Source organism: Cervus canadensis, chromosome 25 (assembly GCF_019320065.1).
Source record: "Cervus canadensis isolate Bull #8, Minnesota chromosome 25, ASM1932006v1, whole genome shotgun sequence".
NCBI lineage: Eukaryota > Metazoa > Chordata > Mammalia > Artiodactyla > Cervidae > Cervus > Cervus canadensis.
In genome coordinates, this window is record NC_057410.1 from 8,003,828 (window position 1) to 8,029,237 (window position 25,410).

The 25,410-nt window shown below is 40.7% G+C and overlaps 1 protein-coding gene across 2 annotated transcripts in view; it reads left to right on the forward strand.

Moving 5' to 3' along the window:
- XPOT (exportin for tRNA) overlaps positions 1-25,410 on the forward strand; it is a 153,444-nt gene that overhangs the window by 1,035 nt on the left and 126,999 nt on the right. The gene's annotated exons all lie outside the window — the stretch shown is intronic.

Here is a 25,410-nt window from a genome sequence, read left to right on the forward strand (position 1 = left end):
TTTTATATGTTATAAAGGTAAAAAGGGAGGCAGCCGTGGTGTCTTTTTGGAGGAATCAAGGCTTCCTGGAAGACAATGTGATGGTTCTAAATGAATGAGTAGAAAAGTAAGTAATCAAAAAAACAAAAAAAATGTAGTACTAGCACCAAAACTGACAGACAGTGAAAGACAATTTTAAAGCTCATAAACATACTCAAGATATGTAAGAATTCCTTAGATAGTAAGGGTAGCATCATAGATGAGTGGGGAAAGGAAAACTCAATTAATAGTGAAGGAGACATGATTATGCGGAAGAAAAAAAAACTTTCCCTCTGTATCCTGCAACAAAAAATAATTGCGTATGTAAAAAACAAAATTGTAAACAAACTAGAAAGAAATACAAGTGAAAATTTAATTGATCTAGAAATAGAAGAACGTAATTATGAAAGAATTGGAAGAAATTACAATTCCAGGAAGGGATTGAATTGTTTGTAAAAATTTCAAGAAAACACAGTGCCATCCTTGGCGAAAGATCTTTGTAACTGTATGTCAGGCAGAGGTCTGATGTGCTTAACATATCAAGATCTAGTCATCAGAGAAATGCAGATTATTATATTTTTCACCTACCAGATTTTGCAAAAATCTTTTTTTATGTGCTGGTAGACATGCAGGGACTCTGTTCTTATACCTTACAGATGGGAGTGTAACTTGGTATGACCTTCCTGGAAAACATTTGGCAATATATATTAAGGTTGTGTGTTAGTCACTCAGTTGTGTCCAACTCTTTGTGACCCCCAGGCTCCTCTGTCAATGGAATTCTTCAGGCAAGAATACTGGAGTGGGTTGCCATTTCCTTCTTCTATATATTAAGGTTAAATGAGAGTGTTTGCACAGTGTCTAAAACACTAAGACAAAATAGATGCTTAATAAATACTAGTTAACACTTATTGTTACTATTGTTGCTTTTATCGTTCACAACACCCGACCTTTTAATCAGCAGAGCACCTAGAATAATACCTTGAACTTATCAAATTTAATAGTAGCCAATTATTTTACCTGCAAAAGAGTTTACACAGAAATAGCCAGAGGAATTGCAATTCAGGTAATGGAAACTATGGTGGACCACAGGCAAGTCCAGAGGACATGGAAGGGCTTCCTTGGTGGCTTAGATACTAAAGAATTTACCTGCAATGCAGGTGGCCTGGGTTCGATCCTTGGGACAGGAAGATCCTGTGGAGAAGTGAATGGCTACCCACTCCAGTATTCTTGCCTGGAGAATTCCATGGACAGAGAAGCCTGGCAGGCTATAGCCCATGGGGTCGCAAAGAGTTGGACACAACTGAGGGACTGAATTGAACTGAACTGAACTGAGGGGGCTGTCATAACTAAATAGTTCACGGGAGGAAGCAAAGAGTTCAAAGTATGGCCTATGGAGGCTTTTCACTGTTTGTGGTGCTACAGTCTTTGATTGACTGGGCAGTGGTTGACCAGAAAGATGGTTTTCTTCTTCCTGCTAAATAGTAAAGTAGGCAATACCTTCCTGTGGGAAAGAGGTAGGGGTATGTCCCTTACAGTTTGGAGTAACTGATGATGCACAACCATGAGAGCTCTCCCTACAGACATGTTCTGACTCCAGCTTCAGCTGAGGTTCTTTATTTCTACAAACTTAATGGATGTTTATTAATGTCTGTTTATATTTGATTGGCTGATTCTCCTTGTCTTAAAGGAATTTTGTAGGAGAAAGATACTGAGTCAGTGACATGATAGGCTATTAAAACATTGATGCTGTAAAAATACAGGTTACCTTAAAGGATCATCTGGTTTAGTCTATTAGCAAGATGCTTTGGACAGTAGCAATAAATGTTTGCTGTTGATGATATGCTTGCCATCTACTGCTGCGTATTAAATGACCCCGAAACTTAGTGACTTTTGTTGTGTTGTTGTTCAGTCACTAAATTGTGTTCAACTCTTTGCAATCCCATGGACTGTTGCTTCTTGACCCGCATATAGGTTTCTCAGGAGACAGGTCAGGTGGTCTGGTATTTCCAGCTCTTGAAGAATTTTTCACAGTTTGTTGTGATCCACATAGTCAAAGGCTTTAGCATAGTCAGTAAAGCAGAAGTAGATGTTATTCTGGAATTCCCTTCCTTCCTCTATGATCCAACAAATGTTGGCAATTTGATCTCTGGTTCCTCTGCCTTTTCTCAATCCAGCTTGTACATCTGGAAGTTCTCGGTTCACACACTACTGAAGCCTAGCTTGAAGGATTTTGAGCATTACCTTGCTAGCATGTGAAATGAGCGGTAGTTTGAACATTCTTTAGCATTGCCCTTCTTTGGGACTGGAATGAAAATTGACCTTTTCCAGTCCTGTGGCCACTGCTGAGTTTTCCAAATTTGCTGGCATATTGAGTGCAGCACTTTCACAGCATCATCTTTCAGGACCTCAAATAGCTCAACTGGAATTCCATCACCTCCACTAGCTTTGTTTGTAGTGATGCTTCCTAAGGCCCACTTGATTTCAGATTCCAGGATGTCTGGCTCTAGGTAAGTGATCACACCATCATGGTTATCTGGGTCATGAAGATCTTTTTTGTACAGTTCTTCTGTGTATTCTATTCACCTCTTCTTAATATCTTCTGCTTCTGTTAGATCCATACAGTTTCTGTCCTTTATTGTGCTCATCTTTGCCTGAAATGTTCCCTTGGTATCTCTAATTTTCTTGAAGAGATCTCTAGTCTTTTCCATTCGATTGTTTTCCTCTATTTCTTTGGGTTGATCACTGAGGAAGGCTTTCTTACCTGTCCTTGCTGTTTTCTGGAACTATGCATTCAAATGGGAATATCTTTCATTTTCTCCTTTGCCTTTAGCTTCTCTTCTTTTCTTAGCTATTCACACACACAAAATAATTACAGCTAAATTTATTGAGTACTTAATAAATTCCAGGAACTGTACTAAGTGCCTTCTGTGTATTAACTCATTTAATCCTTAGAACAATGTTATACTCATTACGAAAATATTTCTAAAAGAGAGAAAACCAACGTTAATCCACAAACCCAGAGGTAGTCACTGTTGACATTTCCGGTGAACACTGGTATCCTGCCTGGAGCTCAGGATACAGCTGCCAGGAATCTTGGCTGCCGATGACTCACAGTTGAGTTGTTCTCCAGGATTACCTTCTGTGAAGGCAACTGCCTCACACTAGGTTACATCCCCTCCCTGGGGACAGCCCACATCCCATGACTGGTCACTTGTAAAGGTACAAGGCACAGTCCCTCAAAGATAAATAGTTGCTTATTTAAAAAAAAAAAAAAAGGGTTCAATGTGGTCTTGATCCCTGGTGGGAGATCCTGCATTCTGCAGTTAAGACCCAGTGCAGCCAAAATAAATTTTTAAAAAAGGAGCAAGGGACAGTCTGAGACATCCAGCTTCAGAACTCACCTCGGAAGCAACGCTGTGGCAGCTGCCCTGTGGTTCACCCTCTCCCTCTGCCCAGCCCTGCCTCCCCTGCAGGTGCCACCTCTCAGAGTATTCTGTGCTAAACCACCTGCACGCAGATCTCTGCCTCAGAGTCGGTTTCCTGCAAAACCCAACCTCAGTCAACATTTCAGAGGATCAGTTCCAGGTTTGTTTTTTTTTTTCATATATTTATGTTACTTTTAAAAACCTATCCAAACTTAGGTCACCCCAACAACTTTGATGTTTTCTCATCTATTGTGTTGTATGTTAACTTTTAGTTGATAACATTTTATGAATAATTTTGCATGCCACAGAGTATTTTTTTATACCACAGTTTGTAACAGCTCCGCAGGACTCATGTAATACATTATACTCAGACTTACATTCTTGAATATTTTGGTGTTTCCTGGTTTTTACTGTGGCAAACCCTGTAACTTAGACCAGCATTCATCCCCAACTTCTCTCTCATTTGCCTGCCTATGGGATGGGAAAACCAAATATTCCCATGTATTTTGTTTTCCTAACCTTGCTAGGAGTGGTGTAAATTTCTGAAGTTGAAGGGAAGTTCCAGGAAACCTTTTGCCTTCCAAATACAATTGCACAACCAAAAATGGTATCATCTCTTCCCTGTTCTCTCTGCTTGGTAAGGAATAGGATGTCTGGGGCTGTGGTAGCCATCTTTCATCCGTGAGCAAAAAGTCAAGAAAATGAAGGGCTTCTGGCCTTAAGATCATTGAACATTTAAACCAGGGGACTTCCCTAATGCAAGGAATGTCGGTTCAATCCCTGATTGAAGATCCTGCATACTGCAACTAAGACCCGATGCAGCCAAAATAAATTTTTTTAAAAAGCAACTACCTATCTCTGGATTTCTTGTTATGATGAGGAAAAAAACTGTATTTTTTCAAATGTGCTTATGTTTGGGTTTTCTGTTACTTATAGCTGAAATAATTTATAAATGTCACTATCCTTGATGTTCATGATTAGAAGTAATGCAGTGATAAACACTTGAATAGCAGTGGTTTAGCGTAAAAGTCAGGGAAGAGGAATCAGGATCCTTCTCTTCCAGTGTTTCTTCTTTTTGACCTTGTGCAGCTCTGTCCTTAACCATCCTGTTTTCCTTTTCTTGTGGGGGCCAGAAAAATAAGGCATGTAAGGCTTCCTAAAGTCTTTCAAAAGGCAGTAGTTAGAAAAGGAAATAGATCTTTTATAGATCGTAACCATATCTCTTCAAATAGGATATTTTAGCAAAGGCAGCATGCCATTGAGTTCATAGCCACCACTGCAGAATCAGCAAGAGTTTCTTTGGAGCAAGTGTTGCATGAACTGGGTTTTGCGTTAAGTCCTGCATTAATTTTCTGTATGTGCTGTGCTTAGTTGTTCGGTCATGTCCGACTCTCTGCGACCACATGGACTGTAGCCCGTCATGCTCCTCTGTCCCCGGGGATTCTCCAGTCAGGAATACTGGAGTGGGTTGTCATGCCCTCCTCCAGTGGATCTTCCCAACCCAGGAATCAATCCCAGGTCTCCCGCATCATAGGCAGATTCTTTACCATCTGAGCCATGCTGCTGCTGCTGCTGCTAAGTCACTTCAGTTGTGTCCAACTCTGCGACCCCATAGACGGCAGCCCACCAGGCTCCCCCGTCCCTGGGATTCTCCAGGCAAGAACACTGGAGTGGGTTGCCATTTCCTTCTCTAATGCATAAAAGTGAAAGTGAAGTCGCTCAGTCATGTCCTACTCTTTGCGACCCCATGGACTGCAGCCTACCAGGCTCCTCCGTCCATGGGATTTTCCAGGCAAGAGTACTGGAGTGGGGTGCCATAGCCTTCTCAGTCTGAACCATGAGGGAAGCCTAATTTTCTGTATATTTGCCTGGAAGTCATTAAGGTCTCTAAGGTTGGGATATTTTATCCTTTGAGGATAAACAGAGAATCAGAGAAGATGAACTGCACTACTGTTTGAAGTGAAAGGAGCAGTGCTAAATTACAAAGCAGATGTGAAGATTGTGTTTGATTTCAGCTGTCTAGTGGCAGGCACTTGACATTGGCAAAACCTAAATCTAGTGAGTCTACCTCCATGAGTCCCACTTACCCAGTCTTGAGGCTGTTTCTGATTTGACAGCCACAGAAACCTCAGGCTGGCTGGTTCAGGTTCAAAGCATGGGTATACTTTTACAGGTCACAGGGAATCAGAGTATCTAAGACCTGGGGTGTCCAAGATAGAGATGCTCTAGCTCATTCCCACTGGTGTCTTTAGGATGGAAGATGGCTCTAGATCTGGCCAGACTGCCAGCAAGTTGCTACAGACTAGACTTCCATTCATGAGCATGGACTAAAACTGGCCTGGCAGAAGCAGCAGAGTGAAAAGGCAGCCTAAGGAAATCATGTATCAAGTAAGGGGATAATATTCAGGATCTATAAGGAACTCTTACAACTCAACAACATCAAATAGAAGCCACTTTAAAAATGGGCAAGAAGATACACATCACTAATGTTTAGAGAAATGCAAATCAAAATGGCTACCATTGAAAGCAAACAAACACAAAATAACAGACGTTGGCGAGGATGTGGAGAAATTGGAACCCTTGTGCCCTCTTGGTAGGAACATAAAATGGTACAGCCCCTACGGAAAACAGTGTGCTGCTTCCTCAGAAAATTAAAATAGAATTACCATGGGATCCAGTAATCCCCTTTCTGGTATACATCCAAAAGAACTGAAAGGCTGTCAAAGAGGCACTTACACACCTATGTTCATAACAGCATTATTCACAACAGCCAAAAGGTGGAAGCAACCCATGTGTCTATAAATAGATGAGTGATGAAGAAAATATGGTATATGCATACAGTAGAATATTTTTCAGCCTTAAAAAGGACAGGAGGGAGGGAATCCTGTCACATGCTACAACATGGATTATGAGGACATTATGCTAAGTGAAATAAACCAGTTGAGAAAAGACAAATATTCGATTCCATTTATGTGAGGTATCTAGAATAGTCAAATTTACAGAGACAGAAAGTAGAATCGCTGTAGTTGCCGGTGGCTGGGAGAGGGGAATGGGGACTTGCTGTTTAAGGAGTATAGAGTTTCAGTTTTGCAAAATGAAAATATTCTGGAGATCGTTGCACAATAATGTGAATGTATTTAACACTTAGGAGTGGTGGAGAAAGAAAAGTAGATCCAGATCACAGGGTCCCTCAATGCCTAAAATACACATTCACTATCTTGGCCCCTTATTTGATGACCCTTGCAAATGATATTACTCATGGTGCACTGTGTATTTTTTTATTTCTTTGGTGTATTTGGTGCATGAAATAGGACCCACTCACATCGTGTTCAGCAACAGGAGATTTAATCCAGAGAATCAGGAGCTTACAGGGTTACTGGAAAGGCTGAAGAGATAAAAGTGGGGCCTCCAGGAGTGCTTCCCAGGACAAGACTGCTGGGCTGGTTTACCAGGCAAGAGGCGATCTCTGCTGTAGACAGAGAGCTGGGGCGTCCAGGGACACCACTGGTGCTGTTGAGTTCAAAGACTCGGCGCTGTCACTGTAGTCAGGAAGCCACTGCTGCTCCTGGGACCACCTCTCAGCACGCACGAAGTTAGTACCTAGACTAGTCTGTAAAGCCCAACGTGTTCACAGCTGGGTTTACTCGCAGAAACAAAGCAGGTGGCTCCAGCCTCTGATCCATCTTCCGAGTGCTTCTAATTGGCAGAAGCAGACCCCTAACTGCACGGAGATGTGGGACGTGTGGTTTTTATCCTTCTTTAACACTTGCAGAGTGCTGAAGAATTGATGCTTTCGAACTATGGGGCTGGAGAAAACTCTTGAAAGTCCCTTGGACAGCAAGGAGATCAAACCAGTCAATCCTAAAGGAAATCAACCCTGAATACTCAATAGAAGGACTGCTGCTGAAGCTGAAGCTGGAATACTTTGGCCACCTGATATGAAGAGCCAACTCATTGGAAAAGATCCTGATGCTGGGAAAGATTGAAAGCAAAAGAGGGTGACAGAAGATAAGATGGTTAGATGGCATCACCGATTCAATGTACATAAACTCGGGCAAACTCCGGGAGATGGTGAGGGACAGGGGAGCCTGGCGTGCTGCAGTCCATGGGGTTGCAAACAGTTGGACACGACCTGGTGACTGAATAACAACAACAGTGACACCTGCAGTCTCAGAAACACTAGAGGACTTCCCTGGTGGTCCAGTGGTTAGGAATCTGCCTCGTAATGAAGGGGACTCGGGTTTGATCCCTGGTTGGGGAACTCAGATCCCACATGCCACAGAGCAGCTACTGAGCCCACGTGCTCTGTAGCTCACCTGTCACAACTAGAGAGTCTGTGCACCTCAACAAAAGACCCTGCATCACACAACTAAGTCCCGACCCAGCCAAACAAATATTGAAAAGAAATACTAGAGGTTTGGCATAAATGCTGAGAGCCAGTGCAGAGCAACCACCACTACTGTATTGTAGCTTTAGACTCCTTCTTGTCTTTGGCCAGTTCCTTACTCCTTTCCTTGAGAAATCTCTGACACCCTCTTCTCTACCTCCACCCTTAATGGAATGCCCTTTGTGAGCTTCCCTAGGTCCTAGCTCTAGCTGTGTGACCTATGTAGTTCTCTATATCATCATAGCCCAGTTACTTCTTCCGGGCTTCCCTGGTAGCTCAGCCTGCAATGCAGGAGCCCCCTGTTTGATTCCTGGGTCGGGAAGATCTACTGGAGAAGGGATAGGCTACCCACTCCAGTATTCTGGCCTGGAGAATTCCATGGACTATCCGTGGGGTCGCAAAGAGTCAGACATGACTGAGCGACTTTGACTTTATTCCTCCACTAGACTATAAACACCTTAAAAGTAGAAACTTGGTGTATTATTTGTTAAGAATAATAAGTAGCTCCTGTATTATGACATCCCAAGTAGCGTTTCTTTTCCTATTTTCTTTGCTCCAACTTTTGTGTGCTGATATCTGTATGGTAAAAGCAAAAAAAGGTAACTTTCTGGCTTTTTGGCAGAGCAAAGAGTAGTTCAACCAATACTCTCTATATGTGTATCCTTATTTGACTCTCTGTGTACCTATATAGGTACAACTATACTCCAGTAAAGTGAAAGTCGCTCAGTCGTGTCCGACTCTTTGCAACTCCATGGACTGTACAGTCCTTGAAATTCTCCAGACCAGAATCCTGGAGTGGATAGCCTTTCCCTTCTCCAGGGGATCTTCTCAACCCAGGGATTGAACCCGGGTCTCCCGCATTGCAGGTGAGTTCTTTACCAGCTAAGCCACAAGGGAAACCCCATATTTCAATAAAAATTAATTTTAAAAAATACTTGAAGTTCTAAAATTCCAGAACTCTATGAATAAATTCTACTTTGTTTTTCATTCAACAATTATTACTTCTGTATAGTGGAACTTTCTTTACCCTCTGAAGTCTAAGCTTCTGTGGGATTTCAATTTTATTTCCTCACATCTTCCATGATACCTAGTCCAGTGTCCTGCATAGTACAAAACAGGCTCTTAAGAGGTAAGAAATAAATATGTAGATTGAGATCTTTCCAAGGGGAAATATTCATCAAGTTTTCTCCTCTTTACTGTCATATGTTACTTTCTTTTGGGGGTGACATTCAAATGTAATTTGAGTATGCCTCCAAGAAATCAGTCCTCAACATTTTTGGAAATGTTTCCGTAGTCAGAGCTGAGATTCTTTTCCTTAGAGCAGGGCTGTGTTCACTGCCCAATTGTCTATTCCTGTGACTGAATGTAAAGGTTTCTTTTATGAAAATTGTGCTGCATGCATATAAAATACTCTTGGCCTGTGGATAATGCCAGATATAGTAGGGAGTTTTCTATAGGGAACCAGTTTTTATTCTGCTCCCTGTCACTTACACAGGGCAGTCATAAAATCACAAGATCATTCAACAGTTTTTCTCAATCTTGGAGGAATCACTTTTTTAGGAAATGAAGTTTAAAAAGAAAAAAAAAGGAAATAAAATTCTCTCTAAACATATAAATGACCTATGGACAAGGCATAATGTTTCTGAAACTTTGACTTACGTCAGTCTCAAGAAAAAAAGTTACCATGAATGCAGATTAAACAAAGCCCAAAAGCATGTGAAAGGGAAAGAAAACAAGTACCTTTTAAAAAAATAATTATATTTAGCTGCTATTTTACATTATGGTTCCCCTTATGGCTCAGATGGTAAAGAATCTGCCTGCAAAGCAGGAGACCTGAGTTCAATCCCTGGGTCAGGAAGATCCCCTAGAGAAGGGAATGGCAACCCACTCCAGTATTCTTGCCTGGAGAATATCATGGACAGAGGAGTCTGGTGGGCTAAGTCCATGGGTTCACAGAGAGACACAACTGAGTGAGTTTCACTTTGATATTACATTCTAGGGGAACAGCAAAATTCACCTCTGGGGTAAATGGAGATTCTGTTTGAGGAGAGGGGACAAAAAAAAAAGACCAGCCCTTGGGATTGTGAACTAGTCTCTATGGGGACGATTTGACAGTGAAAATTTTTAATGCTTTGTTTGGAGTAATAAAATTACAGTGATTTGGACCTGTGGAACTCAGAAAAGAGATGAAGGAGAAGGAAATCTGAGCAAAATGGCAGCAGGCAGGACCTGAGAAGAAAATATAGTGATAAATTCCCTGTGTTGAAAGTGACCATAGAACTTTTGGATACTTATATTTTCTGTCCTGTGCTTGTGAAAGTGAAAAGTCGCTCAGTCGTGTCCGACTCTTTGCGACCCCATGGACTGTAGCCCACGAGGCTCCTCCATCCATGGGATTTTCTAGGAAAGAATACTGGAGTGGGTTGCCATTTCCTGTGCTTACAGTATAGTAATTCCTCTTGTAATTCCCAGACCTTCAGTAAGTCTTTTGTAAACAACCACTTGTACAGAATGGTTCTTCAGGAATAAATGAGGGGGTGGGGCAGTGGTGACGGCTAGGATGAAGTGGGGCAAAGAGGAGATAGCAGCCACTAAGAAGGAGAAATTTAGAGAAGGCCAAGAATTTCTTCTTAACCTTGGGGTATCCTTGGGGAATCACCACCTATGTATTCAAGGGCCAGGTAAACCTAGAGGCCTGGGACCCTTGAGGTCATTCGACGCTACACATGAAAGGTTAAAGCCTGATCCCCAAGCAACAGAAACAACCTCCCCCCCCGATTGTGCAGGATCAGCATGGATGGGCTGAGGTGCTCTTTAAGGACTTGAATACAGAGAATTCATAGAGAAAATTGGAGACTGATATTAAGAACCATTCATCTCACTGAAGAAACTGCATACTTAGGAAAAAGAGCAAGAAAAACTGCATATTTAGAAACCATAACAACAAAACAGAACTGTGTGACCTGTTCGCATGTGGATCTGCGCATCCTTAGTAACTGTCACCATGGAAGCGAGGCAGTCTGACGGGGTGCCTTCTTAGCACAGTGTATACAAAGGAGAGAGATAACAGCTCGTCATGTAGTGTCTCATACCTTCCTTATTTATCTGTGTTGATCCTGTACCTCTGACTATTAGCCTCCGACACTTCTCCTAATAGCACCAAGCACAGTGCTAAGAATATATTAGGCACTAAAACACATATACTGATTGACTGAATTGAATAAATTATATTTCTGCTGTGTCTTCCTTTCTAAGCTATAGAGAGAGTCGCCCAACCGAAATTTGATTTTAAAAATGACTCCTGGGAATTCCCTGGCAGTCCAGTGGTTAGGACTCTGCAGTTTCGCTAACGGCAGGGTGGTGGGGTGGGGGTGGGATCAGCCCCTGATTGGGGAATTAAGATCCTGTAAGTCTTACAACAATCTCCCCACCCCGAAAAAAAAAAAAGAAAGAAAAACCTCTTATATTTATCTAGAGGATCAAAACTAGGCCATTTTCCTAATTGGACTGCCCCAACGTGCATTTCAGATTGGAGGGGGTGAAAGGACAAAGATTAGGTACTCTAAGGCTCTTTATCTTATTAGGAGACTAACATGTGAGTAGTAGATAGATGAGTAAGTAAATTCACTTGCATCAGTAAGGCTGTTCAAGGCCCAGAGGCTTTTTGTGAAGACTTGCAGTGCTGTTTTCTGCTTGGATGGCAAAAACAAGGTTGGCAGCGGTTCCTGAGTGAGTAATGTCAGGCCTGGGTTAAAGCCCAGAGGACAGGGAGTTCCCCAGATTTGAACTTCAAACTGAGAAAGCTTTTTGGGCACCTTACATTCAATGAACACTCAGCCTGGGAAGCCTTCTTATTATAACGCTTTGAGTGAATGATAATCTTTTAGTGTAGCCTTTTCCCTAATATATTTAACATTTCATTTTAATTTGTCATCTGTATAATTGCCCTGCATGTCAATAACTTTCATTTCTACTCTTAATGTTTTGTTATTTCACATTTCTTTTTTAAAGTATTTAAATGTAGACATAGCCTCTTTGTTTTAATAGCTGGGGAGGGGGGGTGCTTAAGTTTGCCACTTTTAAATCTGGGTTCCTTTAGTTTCAACAGATTCTCAGCATGTGCCACCTCCAACTTACAGATTGATATTCCAGTCATGTTTGAGGCTGAAAACAGCTGCAAGAATTTGTCCTTAGAATTCCTTAGCAGTTGCTTCCAGTTGATAAAGTCCAAATTTGGCTGGTTGGTGGATCAGCTACTGGGATGTGATTACCATCATGATATCACCCCAATGGGACAAACCAAATGGGACCAGCCTCTCATGGAACAGGCTGCGGAGGTCACCACTGCCAGAGAGGAACAGGTTAAATCCTTCCAAACCTGCTAAGGAATTTGACCTAGTTTCTGGAAATTAGAGTGTATGATGAAAAGTATATTTGGTTGCAAATGTGTTTCTTTCTTTCTCAAAATTACTTTTGAACCCCTGTGAGATAGGAATCTCATGGACTCAGGTACCACCGTTAATAAGCTTGATTAATTCAGTATGAAGTTTGGGGAGCAGACAAATAATATGACTTCATTTTATGAAAAGAATGTTTAGGCTTATAGTGGTGAACGTCTGTGGAGACACAGTTGACATGCTTCCAGCACTCTCGTCTCCCATCCTTTGACCCCTCTATTTAAAACAATGGCAGGCACAGGTGCTCCGTCAGTGTTGAAGAAGTGAGGGAACGAATTTGAAAAGCTCCTCACAACCTGACTCCTAACTATACTTTTCCAGTTGTGGTATATCCAACTGCCCTCTCCCCAAAACATCCAATTTATACTTTGGCAAAATAGTTAGTGAGTTTCCTAAAAATCTCTCCTGCTTTCCCACTTCTGTACCTTTGCTGTTACTGTACCAGTGGCCTGGAATATTCTTCTCTCATATCCCAGAATATGCAAAAGTTACTGTTTTTCAAGCCTCATCTCAAATGCTACTTCCTTCATGAAAATTTTACTGATGATCTCAATAAGGTAAATCCAAGCCTCTTTGCCTTCTAACTCATAAAACTCTGTACCTCCTGGTCATTTATTCTCACTATTTTATTACATAATTATCTCTGTAGTTAATGTATTACAAGCTTGCCATATAGTAATCTTGAAGATTGGCACTGGGTCTTGTTCATCTTTACAGTAACTCGCACATAGTTGATACTCAGTAGTTGTTGTTATTCAGTCACTCGGTTATGTCCAACTCTTTGTGACCCCATGGATTGCAGCACGCCAGGCTTCCTTGTCTTTCACCATCTCCCAGAGCTTGCTCCAACTCTTGTCCATTGAGTCAGTGATGCCATCCAACCATCTCATCCTCTGTCTCCCCCTTCTCCTGCCTTCAATCTTTCCCAGCATCTGTCTTTTCTAATGAATCAGCTGTTTGCATCAGGTGGCCAAAGTGTTGGAGCTTCAACTTCAGCATCAGTCCTTCTAATGACTATTCAGGACTGATTTCCTTTAGGATGGACTGGTCTGATCTCCTTGCAGTCCAAGGGACTCTCAAGTCTTCTCCAACACCACAGTTCAAAAGCATCAATTCTTCGGCACTCAGCTTTCCTTATGGTCTAACTCTCACATCCATACATGACTACTGGAAAAATCATAGCTTTGACTGTGTGGGCCTTTGTCAGCAAAGTAATGTCCCTGTTTTTAATATCCTGCCTAGGTTTGTCATAGCTTTTCTTCCAAGGAGCAAGCGTCTTTTAATTTCATGGCTGCAGTCACCATCTGCACTGATTTTGGAGCCCAAGAAAATAAAGTCTGTTACTGTTTCCGTTGTTTCCCCATCTATTTGCCATGAAGTGATGGGACCAGATGCCATGATCTTCGTTTTTTGAATGTTGAGTTTTAAGCCAGCTTTTTCAGTGTCCTCTCTCACCTTCATAAAGAGGCTCTTTAGTTCCTCTTTGCTTTCTGACATTAAGGTGGTGTCACCTGCATATCTGAGGTTATTGATATTTCTCCTGGCAATCTTGATTCCAGCATTTGCTTCATCCAGCCCAGCATTTTGCATGGTGTACTCTACATATAAGCTAAATAAGCAGGAAGACAATATACAGCCTTGATGTACTCCTTTCCCAATTTGGAACCAGTCCATTGTTCCATGTCTGTTTTAACTGTTGCTTCTTGACCTACATACAGGTTTCTCAGGAGGCAGGTAAGATGGTCCGATATTCCCACCTCTTCTATAAGAATTTTTCAAGTTTGTTGTGATCCAGACAGTCAAAGCCTTTAGCGTAGTCAATGAAGCAGAAGTAGATGTTTTTCTGGAATTCTCTTGCTTTTTCTATGATCCAGCGGATGTTGGCAGTTTGATACCTAGTTCCTCTGCCTTTTCTAAACCCAGCTTGAATATCTGAAAGTTCATGGTTCACATACTGTTGAAGCCTGGCTTGGAGAATTTTAAGCATTACTTTGCTAGCATGTGAAGTGTGTGCAATTGTGTGGTAGTTTGAACATTCTTTGGTGTTGCCCTTCTTTGGGATTGGAACGAAAACTGACCTTTTCCAGTCCTGTGGCCACTGCTGAGTTGCCATATTTGCTGGCATTTTAACAGCATTTTAAGCAGCATTTTAAGCAGCATTTTAACAGCATCATTGCTTAGGATTTGAAATAGCTCAGCTGAAATGCAAAAGTAGGAACTCAGTAATTAGTTGTTGAAATAATTATGGTATTCAATTTTACTAATGCTGTACTGTGAACCCCAGAAAATTGTTTTTATCAGTTTTCTTAATAAAATATAAATGTTGTTCTCATAAATGGACACTATTTAAACTCCCAAATAGATTGGAGTTGTATTTGTCAACATTTTCTTTCTAGTTAATTCTGTAAAAGATTGGAGCCCTCATTAAGACAAAAGGACTCTCCCTTTGTGTTTTAAATGATCATGGACTTGTTTAGTCTTTTAGTGACATCACTAAAATTTATATCTTGTGTTCCTCAGAGAAGATCTTTTGAGTATTTTTTTCCTAAGTATGTATATATCATTAAATTTTAATTCCTCTGATCATTCATTTCTTTTGTTTTCACCTGTGTTACTTAAAGTTGGCATTTCCATCCATTTATCCATTTACATGTAGGGCAAAGGTCTTCATGGAGACTTTTGGAGCTGTGCTTTCTGCATATTATTAAACATTTTTTCTACAAATGATCTCGTCTTGACACTTAGTAATAAAACTAAAAATTCTCTCCCATTTTTAAATAGTTAGCTATCACCACATTGCAAAGGTTGAAGAGAGAGGAGATGAAGCACAGATTACCCAAGAATTAAGGCTGGAAGTGAATTGAAAGCTTCCCTCTTAAAAGCAAGCACACCACTATATGTTTTATTTCCTAAAACTTCTAGTTCTCCTGAGGAAGGCATGTACTATCTCATTCAGAAGATTCTAAGGATTTAAGACAAAAGATGAGAAGAAGTGGAAAAAACTGTCCTTTTCAAAAATTTGGGATGGTCTTTATTCTGACTGCTACATGAGTAGCAGTCCCAAATTATTACTTTCCAAGTCTCGTAAAAGCATTATTCCTAAAACAAATGCTGCTTCAGTCAAACCCTCACCAGTTTTATTTTAAATGAAATTCTCTTGTTACCACACTTCTTCTCTTGCTTAGAGCCTTGACTCTCTATGTCCTGTCTTTTTGTTACTCTCTCCCCATCTCATTTCCTTCTTTTCTAGTCATATTTCTGTCCTTCTCATTCTCTTTATTCTAAGTTATAATGTATGTACTTAAAATACTTCCACATTTTTAAAGTAATTTCATAGTCTTCCTGTCTTAATTAATGTTTTTCAGAATATCCATTTCTTATTGAAAACATCTGTTGAGCATCTGTGATCAGTCAGATCCTGAGCTAGGTAAGGAGATATAATCACAAACAAATGATATAAGGCCCCTGTAAGGAGCTCATAGTCTGCTGGAGATGGCATTCATTAAGTAAATAATAACATAGCTTATTTGTCTAATAACTCAAAGTCTATGATAGAGTGGAGTTGAAGGTAGCTTTACTGAGAAAGTGATATTTAAGCTGAATATTGTGAATACAAGTATGAATGAGGTATGAAGGGGCTTGGCATGCTCAAAATAAAGAGAAAACATGGGGGGTGGGGAAGGATGGGAAAAAAAGAGAGAAGACAGATGTGGTGGGAAAGTTTTGAGCCAAGGGTAGAGTGATTTGAGGGGAGATAGGTAGGGACCCAGAGAAGGCAATGGCACCCCACTCCAGTACTCTTGCCTGGGAAATCCCATGGACGGAGGAGCCTGGTGGGCTGCAGTCCATGGGGTCGTGAAGAGTAGGACATGACTGAGCGACTTCACTTTCACTTTTCACTTTTATGCATTAGAGAAGGAAATGGCAACCCACTCCAGTGTTCTTGCCTGGAGAATCCCAGGGATGGAGTCGCACAGAGTCGGACACGACTGAAGTGACTTAGCAGTAGCAGGTAGGAACCGGAACATGTAATGCCACTATGGGCCAGGTTATATATTTTGGACTTAATCCTAAGAAAAATGAAAAAGCTATTGGAAAGTTATAAATAAAAAGGCTGTAATCAGATTTTATTATTTTAAAAGTAACTGTGGAGAAATTTAAGATTCAGGAGACCCCTAAAAATGCTATTGCTGTAACGTAGATGTTAATGACATTGGTTTGGACTAGTAAAGATGGGAAGAAGTATGTGTTTTGAAATTCTATTCTGGACAGAATTCACAGGACTTAACACTTCCCTGTGGATGAGTTTAGATCTGTCCTGTCTAGAGACAGAGGGGGAGGTGAAATGACTTCTCTTGAAGCATAAGAGTCTTACTCAAGATTAATTCATGATAATATAGTAGTTCATGATGGAAAGATGTGAATAAAAGAAGAGGAGACTTCATCTTATTAGAATATAAATGCCATGCCATAAGCCAGGGATTTTTAATTCCTTGTTTACTACAGTATCTCTAGTGGTTGGAATAGTGCCTGGCACATACCTACTAAATAAATAGTTGTGGAATGACTGCCTAGTGCCGCAGTTACAGTACAGAAACTAAGCGGTTGCCTTGGCCAAGACTCTAATTATAAGAAGAAAAATTCAGATTAAATTTGCCGTCACACCTCACATTGTCTCTCTAAAGAGGCAATGAGAGAAAGCTTTGTTTTTGTTTATTTATTTACTTTTTTGGCTCTTCCTGGTCTTGGTTGTGGCACATGGGATCTCTAGTTATGGCATGTGTGATCTAGTTCCCTAGTCAGGGATCAAACCTGGACTCCCTGCATTGGGAGCGTGGAGTCTTAGCCCTTGAACCACCAGGGAAGTCCCAAACCTTTGTTTTCTAATCATGGGAAGCTGGAGAATTTAAGCTAAGCAGCCAGCTGGTCTATAGGAATAAAGATGCACAAAATACTTGCCTGGGCAGCTCGGCTGGGACCAGGTGAAGGTCCTCGAAGCCTAGTGGCTTAGCAGGACCTCACTGTTGGAAACCACAGAGAATCTGAGTGTATCTGAGTGTGTGGGCTAAATTCCTGACTTTAATTATAAATGGAAATTCATCATTGCTTATATCACACATCTGTGAGACTTATAGATTGCGTCATCAGCAGAACCCAAGAACAAAAGCCTATCTACAGTCATCTTCCAGCTCTCCTAAACTGAATTTTCCAAGTTGAAATAGCCGAGTCTAATAGTAAGCTGAAAGCAGCCGGTTCATCTAGTGTCTACTCCAGAGGCTGGAAAACTGCCACTTGTGGGACCAGTTAGCCTGTAGCCCATTGTTTACTTTTTAACAGCTTTATTGAGATATAATTCACATACCCTACAGTTGCCCTTTTAAAGTGTACAGTTCAATGGTTTTTTGGTGTATTTATTGAGTTGCACTATCTTCACCACAATTGATTTTATAACATTTTCATCACATATCCCCAGAAAACCCTCACCCATGAGCAGTTCCTCTCCCTGTTGCCAAAACCTGCCAGCCCTCGTATTCTTTTTTTGTGTTTTGTCTATAGATGTGTGTTTTCTGGACGTTTCTTATAAGTGGAATCATACAATAGGTGGTTTTTTTGTGACTGGCTTCTTTTACTTAGTATGTTTTCAGGATTCATCCAGGTTGTGGCACAACAATGCTTCTTTCTTTTTTACTGCCAAAAGAATGAAATGGATGTTTCCACATTTTGACTATGATGAATAATGCTTCCATGAACATTTGTGTACAGTGTTTTGTGTGGACATATATTTTCATTTCTCTTGGGTATATACGTAGGAGTGGAATTGCTAGATCATATATAACTCCCTGCTTAGATGTTTGAGAAACTGCCAAACTGTTTTCCAAGGCTGCTGTGACATTTTACAATTCCCACAGTAATGTATGAGGGTTGCAGCTTCTGCATATTCTTGCCAACACGTGTTATTATTTGTCTTTTTGATTATAGCCATCAAGGGGTGAGGAATGATATCTCATTAGGTTTTGTTTTGCATTTCTGTAATTTACAGCTTATTTTTATACAGTGTGAAAACTATGAATGGTTTTTCCTTTTTTTTAATGTTGAAAAAAATCAAAAGAAGAATATTTACCTGAAATTTCAATTTCAGTGTCTATAAATAAAGTTTTAGGGAAATACAGTCTCACCAATTTATTTTGTATTGTCCGTGGCTGCCTTTCTCCCTGCAACAGAGCTGAATAGTTACAACATTTGACTGCATGCCCTGCAAAGCCTAAAATGTTTACTGTATGTTCATTTACAGAAAATATAGTTGGATGATACTTGCCTACAATGTAGTTGGTGAGACTGCAAAGAATCTAGGATAGGAAGGAGGAAATATCACTGTCCAGTAGAAATGGATTTTTAAAAAAATAAAAATAGGGGATGCAAACGAGCAGAACAAGGGAGCTAGTCAGGATGTTATAGGTCTTAGGGAGACTACCGTATTTTCACTTGAGTCATTATTATAAGATCCTTCCATATCTGGGCTCTCCACATCATGCAGTCCTCTCCCAGAGTTCTATTCCCAATCTACTGCTCTGGTTATACATTGTTCATCAGAAAGCTCCAGGGATGTCCCATGCCTGCAGACCTCTTCTTCAGGAACACTTAGCCAGTGTCCTACATGATCTGCCCAAGTTAATTTTCTGACGCTTACCTTCTATCGAAGATGTGCATTCGCTAAGTCGCTTCAGTCATGTCCAACTCTTTGCGACGTCATGGACTGTAGCCCGCCAGGCTCCTCTGTCCATAGGATTCTCCAGGCAAGAATACTTTACCACTGAGCCACCGGGGAAGCCCTCTGTTGGAGACACCTCACCTGAAGTTCAGGATTTTGTGCTTTCACTCGTACTTTCTTTTCTACTTGGAATGCTTTTCTCTTCTCCAAATCCTAGACACATTTTATTATTATCATAAAATATTTCAAGCATACAAAGATAATAATATAGGGATATCTGTACACTCATCACCAAGCTTTGTCGAATCTTTTGCCATCTTCTTTAGTTTGAAAAAAAATTTGCACACTTATGAAACAATATTACCTGCGTAGATACTTTTAAAATCTCCACAAATACTAAATCTTCTAAGTTCGGCCTTGTTAATGAACCTAATCAGAATTAAACTTCTTTCTGTGATTTCCTGTAACCCTTTCTTTCTACCTATACCATCTGACTTATTCTACCCTTGTAATGTCTTCTTTAAGTGTTCCGTTATCATTCCCATAGAGTGGTACAAAGATGATTTTAGATAGTCCAAGGTAAAGGCATTTAAAATGTTTAGAATTGTGTTTATTTAAAAATGCATATTAGAAATATGTAAGCACAAGTATTTAAAAATGTATATCTAGAACATCAACTCCATGATTTCCCAGATACTCTAAACTAGGTAGGGGTACTAGAAAAATATGGAGTAAATAATCATGTTAGAAAAATATGGAGTAAATAATGATGTTAGAAAAATATGGAGTAAATCATGTTAGAAAAACATGGAGTAAACAAAAATACAGATGATATGGTAAAAGTTTTGAAGGTTGTACTCAGTTTAGCTTAGAGAATTTAGCTTTTTAGAACAGAGACCCAGTTTTATTAACTTTTATATATCCTAAGTATCCAACTAACTCCAAATTAAGTCGAACTAAATCCAAACTCTCTGGGACAGCGAGATCCTTGAAAATTGTATGAAACCTCCCAAACCTCTGACAGACCACGTTTAGACGTTGTCGCCACATTGAGCGTCCCCAGCGCATATGCCAAGGACAGATGGTTGCTTTTTTTCCCCCTGTCTCTTCCCTGTCCATTATGACAAGGTGCCCCAGTTGGGACTTGATAAATATGAAATAATGCTAATAACAGTCATCATCTGAAGGAATGAGGACTCAGAGTTGCCAGAATGCTGTCATTCGTATCCACTTCAACAGACCAGTCTCAGCAAATTTCAGTCTATGGGCCATTTTAGAGAATATTTCTCCGCCTCCTTAAAAATCACTGTTTTGTGGCATCTTTTCATTACTGTTAACACAGAACCATCTGAAGTCAACTGAATTGGCAACTGAATTTGGTCTTGAGACTTGGCGGCGAGGAATCGTTTGGTCGTGTAGCAAGCCCAAAGCATCATGCTAGCCAAATTATGTCATACAGTTACCAAACTGCTGTCCAGTCTTCCAGCTTCTCTGAGTAAATATGGCCTTCTCAGAAGTTTCACCCCTCCTACCCAAAAATGACCTTGTATGCTGTCAAATATCAGAGAATCCTCATTGTGATGAAATCTTTCACTCTATGTATTAGTATTTCCTTTCTTACAGCCTGTGTTTTGAGGTGGTGTTTTGTTAATATGGGGGGGGTCAGGGGAACCCCTGATGCTTCTGAGTCACAAAAGAAGATCAGAACATATTAAAAGTTTGGTTGAACCCCCAAAGCTTTACTCATGTTAGACTGGATATGCTTCTCAACAAAGCCCGAGAAGCTTCTCTAAGTAGGTTTAACTTTTGCTTCTTAACTCCCACTGCTGAGGCACAGATCTTTCCTGATTCTAAAATTCCACACCAAGACTGGCTTCTAGCCAGGGTACAGATATAACCTTATTACTTTATCATCCAAATGAGGACACTATTGAAAATGTAGCAGAGTTGCTGGGGGAAAAAAAAAGTCTAAACCACCCAGGACACCATGATGTTAAGTCACCACACTTAAAATATTGTGAGCCGTTTAGCCTCTGCAGCAGAGCCTCTCAAATTGAGGTCTGGACTTCAGCTTGAAAGTCTGTGGAGTTTCTTAGGAAGTTTAAAGTTTCGTTTTTATTTCAGTGGAATGCCTGTTTTTGCATTGTTTATGTTGGGTCATTGTTTGTCCCTAAGTGGGGGAACTTTTGAGTGTCCTCAGCCAAAAAGAGAACAAAAGTGGATACTTCCCTGGTGGTCCAGTGGTTAAGACTTCTTTGCCCTCCCAATGCAGGGGGCACCAGTTTGATCCTTGGTTGGGGAACTAGAATCCCACATACCTCAGGGCGGGGTGAAAAATAAATAACACTGTGGCTATGTAAATCAACCATATTTCAAAAATTTTCTTTTAATTTAAAAGAAAATTTTAAAAAATAGCAATACATTGGAGGAAAAAAAGAACACAAGCAGATTTCAAACACAGTGAAAAGTTCAAGCCAAGGGACAGTCCGAGGTTAGTGTAGCCTGTACGTAAAGATGTGTAGTAGTTCTGAAGAGCACAGTGAAATGTGATTTCAGTAGACTGAAGAACTTAAGGGCCTTTGTGATACATTCTACCATCTTCATTTTGTGAGGAGAGGTGGACTTTGAGCAAAACATCACATGTGACATTGATACTAATTTACATTTAATTTTGTAAACTTTTAAACTATACACTTGTGCTGATTTTATAAGAACATATGGGGGCTTCCCAGATGGCTCAGTTGGTAAAGAATACACCTGCAATGCAGGAGTCACAGGAGCCGTGGGTTCGATCCCTGGGTGGGGAAGATACCCTGGCAGAGGACATGGCAACCCACTCCAGGATTCTTGCCTGGAGAATCCCCCAGAGTATGGCAGAGGAGCCTGGTGGACTTCAGTGCATGGGGTCAGAAAGTCGGACACGACTGAAGTGACTGAGCACAAAAGAACAGTTTTCTCACACCTAGATCTGTGTTAGCACATATTAAAGAAGACTGACAACAAAAATTAATTTAATGTTGAAGATCAGCAAGAATTAAAAGTTTAGCAATCAAAAATCCTAGAGCAGTTGTGTTTTTCTGTCTTCCTTATCCAATTTTGCCCCCTGGTGGATTCAGTTGGTAATAGAGGGAAAATGTTGTTTATAGTTGCCAAGTAGTGTTTGACTCCTGCGACCCCCATGGACTGTAGCCCACCAGTCTCCTCTGTCATTGAGATTTCCCAGGCAAGAGTACTGGAGTGGGTTGCCATTTCTTTCTCCAAGGGATTGTCCCTACCCAGGAACAGAACCCATGTCTCCCGCATTGCCAGGCGGGTTCTTCACCATGGAGCCACCTGTGAAGCCCCAGGATGTAAAATACTCCCTTTATAAATGTGTCCTTTCCAAATTCATTTGCAGGTTAGCTGTGCTGAAGACAGAGTAATTTCTGTGTAGGAACAATGTTCTAAATAATGGCTAATATTGCAGAATAGCCTACAAAACCCCACAGTGGCCCTGTTCCACTTGATCTACACCCGCCACCCTCCTGTTCTACCCTGCTGCTCCTGCTAAGTCACTTCAGTCGTGTCGGACTCTTTGTGACCCCATGGCCTGCAGCCCACCAGGCTCCTCTGTCCATGGGATTTCTCCACAAGAATACTGGAGTGGGTTGCCGTTTCCTTCTCCAGGGGATCTTCCCAACTCGGGGATCGAACCTGCATCTCTTTTGTCTTCTGCATTGGCAGGCGGGTTCTTTACCACTAGCACCACCTGGGAAGCCTCTTCTGTCCTCCGTGCTGGCAAAACAAGTCACTTAACCACTGTCCCTACCATCGCCACTAATGACTCCGTCTGCATCCCCACCACAAGTAGAAAGAGGAAGGAGGGGAATTAGTGGCTCCATCAAATCCAACATCTTTATTTATAGGCACAACTTATGCCCTGCAATCCTATACCTCTCCTGGGGTCTTCAAAGGAGTGGACCACCCAGAAGGAAACTTAATGGTCCCCTTTGCCTCTCAGAATCTTAGGGCAAATATTAATCTTGCTTTCTTTTCTTTTGTTCCACCTCTAGCCCCTCTTAGTTCTCCAAAGTCACCTTCCAAGTAGAAGACAACAAGAAAGGAAAAGAAAAATTTTTTAAAAAGGAAAGAAAAGAAAACCCTTTGCCCCAAGGTTTTTCCTAAACTCAGAAGCCAGAAATCTCTTGATATACAACCAGTACACCTTCAAAACCTTATCTCCTCCAAGTTTTATAGCTTCCTCATCAGTCCCTTCTAGGGACTGGCTCAAAGAGGAAGGGTTGAGGGCAGAAGCAGTCCTGGTCCTCTCCGTGTTCATCATATACTATCCGCACTTAAGTGGCCAACTGTTACTTGTGCCGTGTGATTCCAAGGGCTCCTCCCCAGTAAGGGAGAGTGACAATGTGGACCCTGTTGTGCTGAGACAAATATAAATCCCATTTTAAAAGGATTAGGAGAATTCTGTGGAATACCGTCTAGTCCATTTAAAATAACAAAAGGGAAAATGATTTTATGATTTTAGCCATGTTTAGCCAACTTTTAGGAAACAGTTGGAAGAACAGATAAGTAAAATACTTATGCTGGTTACAGTGCTTGATTGTGGCCAATAGTTTAATTTGGAATTACACTAACATTGATAAAATGCTGTAAAGGTATTTAAAATAAATGAAAATGTCCTTATTCTGTTTACCCATTGCTACCTAATAAACCACCCCAAAACTTAGAGACTTAAAACCACACTTTTTTTTTTTTTTAAGTCAAGCTCATAGAAACAGAGGGTAGAAAGTAGTTGCTAGGGGCTGGGATGGGGAAATTGGGAGAGGTTGGTACTTCTCCAAGCTTTTAATGGTACAAACACTTTCAATTATAAGATGAATAAGGTCTGAGTACCTGATGTATAACATGGTCACCATAGCTGATAACACTGTATTATATAATTGAAATTTGCTAAGACAAGAGAGCTTAAATGGTTCTCCTCCCCCTCAAAAAAAAAAAAAAAAAGATATCTATGGGAGGTGAGGGATGGATTAACTTGAGTGGGGGTGAGGGTTGAGGGTGGGGAAAATCCCTTCACAGAGTACAAGAATATCAAATCATCACATTGTTTACTTTACCTTACAGTTTTATTAGTCAATTATACCTCAGTAAAGCTGGAAAAGATCCAGCCCTTTATTATATCTCACAGGTCTGTGGCTGGCCTGGGCAGTTCTTCTAGAGGTCTTACTTGGGGCCTTTTCATGAGTTTGCAGCTGGGCTGGCGCTCCTGAGTGGTCTCCTTCTACATGTTTCTTTAGCCCATGCTTTCAACTCAGCATAGAAGAGGCACTTTGTAGAATAGCCAGATATTGGGATAGCACTATCCCAGAGGCTGGGATATAGTCATGAATAAGACGAATGAGGGCCAGACCCTCACGAAGCTTACATTCTTAAACTCCTGCATTGCAGAAAATAAGTAAGTAAACAAATATAAAGTGAGGTAGGTGATTGGGAGGCCACTTTTGGAGTGATCAGGAAAGCCCCCTTTGAAATGACACTTGACGATCTAGCATTTGCTAGTGCAAATGTCCAAGGCTTGGAAGAACTTGGAGGTTTAAAGGAAAAACATAAAAGGCCCATGTGCTTAGGGAGTAGTGAGTGAGAAGAGTGAGTGGATTAGGTCCCAAAGGTAGTCAGCAGTCAGGTCATTAAGAGTCCTGAATGCCATGGTAATGCCAGGATTTCATCTTGGGTCATGGGAAGAAAAGAGGTTTAAAGTCATACATTGTATTGATTTCCTTGTTCAGAAGAATAGTCCACTCTCACCTTAGAGCAGGGTTTTGTGAAGAGTCAGGGATGAAAACACGGTAATGAAATAGTTTATTGCATTAGGTGATAGAGGTTTGGACAAGAGTAGGGTAATTCAGAGAAGTCAGATTATTCATATATTTTGAAGGAATTTCCAGTAAACGCTGCTGATGGATTGTGCTTGGAGGCTGAAGGGAAAGGAGAAAATGCTAAAGTCTCCCAACTGTCTCTTTTGAGTGGCAGAGTGAATGAAGTAAAATTCACTGAGGAGGAGCCGTCTGGTGGAAGAACAGATTTCTTTATGCGGGGAGAAGGCAGGAAAGAAAATTTTAAATTCTATTTGAACATTTTTTAAATTATATTATGCCCACTTAATAATTTGTAATTGAACTGTTAATACATGACTTAAGGTTCACCCAAATCTGTGCAAGAATAAGCCATGTTATAACAAAGTGCCATGCTACCTGGGAAATTAGAATTAATGACATGTATTTAAAGTATATGTTCTTAAAGTGAGTTAGTGTTTCTGTTAGGATAATTGCTACCATCGATTGAGGGGGTTTTTATTTGCTTGAACCGTATGAGATTGCAGATACTGGTAATTTTGAACTTGAAAATGGCAATGCCATA